Source organism: Colobus angolensis, unplaced genomic scaffold (assembly GCF_000951035.1).
Source record: "Colobus angolensis palliatus isolate OR3802 unplaced genomic scaffold, Cang.pa_1.0 Scaffold187, whole genome shotgun sequence".
Taxonomy (NCBI): domain Eukaryota; kingdom Metazoa; phylum Chordata; class Mammalia; order Primates; family Cercopithecidae; genus Colobus; species Colobus angolensis.
This window is the reverse complement of record NW_012115010.1, coordinates 1005255-1010338: the sequence shown is the minus strand read 5'-3', so window position 1 is coordinate 1010338 and position 5084 is coordinate 1005255.

Here is a 5084-nt window from a genome sequence, read left to right as displayed (position 1 = left end):
CTTGAGGTCAGGAATTCAAGACCAGCCTGGCCAAAATGGCGAAACCCCATCTCTACTAAAAAATACAAAAGTTAGTCTAGGCAAGGTGGCTCACACCTGTAATCCCAGCACTTTGGGAGGCCGAGGCAGGCGGATCATGAGGTCAAGAGATCGAGACCATCTGGCCAGCACGGTGAAACCCCGTCTCTACTAAAAATACAAAAATTAGCTCAGCGTGGTGGCGCATGCCTGTATTCCCAGCTACTCAGGGGGCTGAGGCAGGAGAATCACTTGAACCCAGAAGGCAGAGGTTGCAGTGAGCCGAGATTGCACCACTGCACTCCAGCCTGGAGACAGAGCAAGACATTGTCTCAAAAAAAAAAAAAAAAATTAGTTGGGCATGGTTGCATGTGCCTGTAATCCCAGCTATTCAGGAGGCTGAGACAGGAGGATCGCTTGAACCCAGGAGGCAGAGGTTGCAGTGAGCCTAGATGGCATCACTGCACTCCATCCTGGGTGACAGAGCAAGATTCTGTCAAAATAATAATAATAATAATAATAATAATAAAATAAAAACAAAAATTATCAAAATTGTGTGTTGAAATCTTGCTTAAATATTTGCCTAAAATACATTTGCTTTATCTTCCTCTTTTTTCCCTTTGCCGAAATACTTTAAATCCCAGACTTCATGCCATTTCACCCCTATATTATTTAGCTATGCATGCCCCCCTCATTGAACCTAACCACAATGCTATCACACCCAACAAAATTAGCAGTAATACCTTCATATCATCTCATATCTAATCCGTAACCAACATTTTTAAATTGTCTCAAAATGTACCTTTACACTTGGTTTGTCTTATGTGTATTTCTATATGTAATCAGCATTAGATTCTATATCTTGATCTGTTGTTTCCTCTTTTATTTTTTCTTCGTTTCTTTTTTTTTTTTTTTCTTTTGAGACGGGATCTCATTCTCACCCTGGCTGGAGTACAGTGGCACAATCACAGCTCATTACAGCCCCCACCTCCCAGGCTCAAGAGATCCTCCCGCCTCAGCCTCCTGGGAAGCTGGGACCACAGGCACTTGCCACCATGCCCAACTAAATTTTTTTTGTAGAGACAGGGTCTTGCCACGTTGCCCAGGCTGGTCTCCAACTCCCTGGCTCAAGCGATCCTCCCACCTCGGCCTCCCAAAGTGTTGGGATTACAGGCTTGAGCCACCACGCCTGGCCTTTCTTTTCTTACAAAGCCACCAGTTCCCCTCCCATGATAACTCACTAATCCATTAACCCATTAATTCATTAATCCATGAATGGATTAGTCCATTCATGAAGGCAGAGCCTTCATGACCCAATCATCTCTTAAAGTCTTACCTCTTGGCTGGCGCAGTGGCTTATACCTGTAATCCAGCACTTTGGGAGGCCGAGGTGGGCAGATCACCTGAGGTCGGGAGTTCAAGACCAGCCTGACCAACATGGAGAAACCCCATCTCTACTAAAAATACAAAATTAGCTGGGCATGGTGGCGCATGCCTGTAATCCCAGTTATTCGGGAGGCTGAGGCAGGAGAATCGCTTGAACCAGGGAGGCGGAGGTTGCAGTGAGCCGAGATTGCACCATTGCACTCCAGCCTGGGCAAGAAGAGCAAAACTCCGTCCCCCACCAAAAAAAAAAAAAAAAGCCCTACCTCTCTCCGGGTGCGGTGGCTCACGCCTGTAATCCCAGCACTTTGGGAGGCTAAGATGGGGGGTGGATCACGAGGTCAAGAGTTCGAGACCAGCCTGACCAACATGGTGAAACCCCGTCTCTACTAAAAATACAAAAATTAGCTGGGTGTGGTGGTGTGCACCTGTAATCCCAGCTACTCAGGAGGCTGAGGCACGAGAATCGCTTGAACCCTGGGTGGCGGAGATTTCAGTGAACCAAGATCATGCCACTACACCCCAGTCTGGGTGACAGGGCGAGACTCTGTCTCAAAAAAAAAAAAAAAAGCCCTACCTCTCTCCGGGTGCGGTGGCTCACGCCTGTAATCCCAGCACTTTGGGAGGCTAAGATGGGCGGATCACAAGGTCAGAAACTCGAGACCAGCCTGGCCAATATGGTGAAACCCATCTCTACTAAAAATACAAAAATTAGCTGGGTGTGGTGGCGGGCGCCTGTAATCCCAGCTACTCAGGAGGCTGAGTACGGAGAATCTATTCAGGAGGCTGAAGCAGGAGAATCGCTTGAACTCGGGAGGCAGAGGTTGCAGTGAGCCAAGATCACACCACTGCACTCCAGCCTGGGCGACAAGAGCAAAACTCCGTCTAAAAAAAAAAAACATCTCATATATGGGGTCCTGTCTCTGTCTTCTCCATTGTGTTTCTTCAGACTATTTCACGGCTCTTTTTTATTACCAAAGTTTTAGAGAAGGCCTTAATATCTGGTAGACCAAGTCCTCCTTGTATTAAGATAGGGTAGATCATCTTGTGGTGATAACCCCAAATCTCAGTGGCTTAATCCATGAATGTTTATCTCCCACTTACACAAGATCCACTGCATTTGTCCATGGCAGCTTCCTTCATATGGGGCCCATGGATCCAAGCTGATTATATCTGTGGCGAAACTGAAATATATGACTTCCAGGTCACTTTGGCAGAAGAAGAAAGGGCTGGAGGATGCACACAAGCTCTTAAATGCCTGAGTTGGGCAATGACGGAGTCATTGTGCTTATAGCCCTTTGACCAGAACTAGTCATGTGGCCCTGCCTAACTTCAAAGAGGCCCCAAAACGGGAAGAAGCCAGCGATATTCAAAGCAGACTAAAATGTTTCCAACCAAACGCCTCTTCATTCTTTTTCATAAAGGTAATTTAGCTATAATGAGGGCCTTTATTCTTACTCTTATTGTAGTCTTCCAAAACATTCAATTGGAAATCTGATTGAGATCACTTAAATGTTTCTAATGTTGTTGGCATATCTTTTTTTTTTTTTTTTATTTTGAAACGGAGTTTTGCTCTGTCGCCCAGGCTGGAGTGCAGTGGTGCGATCTCAGCTCACTGCAACCTCCACCTCCCAGGCTAAAGGGATCCTCCCACTTCAGCCTCCCGAGTAACTGGGACTATAGGCACACACCACCACACCTGGCTAAGTTTTGTTTGTTTGTTTGTTTTGAGATGGAGTCTAGCTCTGCTGCCCAGGCTGGAGTGCAGTGGCCGGATCTCAGCTCACTGCAAGCTCCACTTTCCGAGTTCATGCCATTCTCCTGCCTCAGCCTCCCGAGTAGCTGGGACTACAGGTGCCCACCACCACGCCCGGCTAGTTTTTTGTATTTTTTTTAGTAGAGACGGGGTTTCACCATGTTAGCCAGGATGGTCTCGATCTCCTGACCTCGTGATCCACCCGCCTCGGCCTCCCAAAGTGCTGGGATTACAGGCGTGAGCCAACGCACCCGGCTCCCATCATCTAAAGGTCTCACCTTTCTCATTTTTTTTTTTTGTTTTTTGTTTTTTTGACGGAGTTTGGCTCTTGTCGCCCAGGCTGGAGTGCAGTGGTGCGATCTCAGCTCACTGCAACCTCCACCTCCCGGGTTCAAGCAATTCTCAAGCCTCAGCCTCCCAAGTAGCTGCGAACCTGGCTAATTTTTGTATTTTTTTTAGGAGAGACAGGTTTTCACCATGTTGGCCAGGCTGGCCATGAACGCCTGACCTCAAGTGATCCGCCCACCTTGGCCTCCCAAAGTGCTGGGATTACAGGCATGAGCCACCCTGCCTGGTCTTATTTTAATGAGAAAGATCATCTACCCTAACAAGTCCAAAGGCTGAGGCTGGAATGCTACCTCTTCCTTTATCCTTTATGTCCCCGAAGGCTCCCACTCCTGGGCTTCCAAGCCCTAGGTTTATATTTATTCTTTTTTTTTTTTTTTCTGAAAGGATCTCACTCTGTTGCTCTTTTGCCCAGGCCAGAATGCAATGGTGTGATCTCGGCTCACTGCAACCTCCACCTCCCAGGCTAAAGGGATCCTCCCACTTCAGCCTCCCGAGTAACTGGGACTATAGGCACACACCACCACACCTGGCTAAGTTTTGTTTGTTTGTTTGTTTTGAGATGGAGTCTAGCTCTGCTGCCCAGGCTGGAGTGCAGTGGCCGGATCTCAGCTCACTGCAAGCTCCACTTTCCGAGTTCATGCCATTCTCCTGCCTCAGCCTCCCGAGTAGCTGGGACTACAGGTGCCCACCACCACGCCCGGCTAGTTTTTTGTATTTTTTTTAGTAGAGACGGGGTTTCACCATGTTAGACAGGATGGTCTCGATCTCCTGACCTCGTGATCTGCCTGTCTTGGCCTCCCAAAGTGCTGGGGTTACAGGCCACCGCACCCGGCCTAAGTTTTGTATTTTTTATAGAGATGGAGTCTCGCCATGTTGCCCAGGCTGATCTCAAATTCCTGAGCTCAAGCGATCCTCCCACCTCAGCCTCCCAAAGTTCTGGAACTACAGGAGTGAGGCACCATGCAGGCCTATATTTATTCTTACAGTTGTGCGGCACTCTCCATTTTGATTTTTGTTGCTTATCCATGTTTAATCTCTCCCAATTGAGTGGAAGATCCCAGAAGCGGGGACTTTAGGTTGAGCATTTCTTTCCTCCTCCCACCTACACCCCAACCCCTGTTCCTAGCACAGTTTATGGGAAGACCGCACCCTAAGTCCAGTGTTGAGGCCAGGGTGGGGTTGGAAACTTGGGAGAGGTCTTGAAGGCTAAGAACCAGGGATAGGAACCCCACTCCTCTTTATTGGAGAGAGGCAGAGCCTGGAACTTGGAAACTCTTTCTGGTGCCCTGTGGCCATGCAGGGCATCACATCACATGGTCAGGGGGCTGAGCTTGCTGAAATGCTAATTCAGGTTTCTCTTCTTCTTATAAAGCTACCAGTCCCCCTCTAACCATTAATTATGAATGAATTAGTTCATTCATGAGGGCAGCCCTCAAGATCCCTATCATCTCTTGCTCTGTCACCCAGGCTGGAGTGCATTAGTGCTATCTCGGCTCACTGCAACCTCCGCCTCCCAGGTTCAAGCAATTCTCCTGCCTCAGCCTCCTGAGTAGCTGGGACTACAGGCACCCGCCACCAC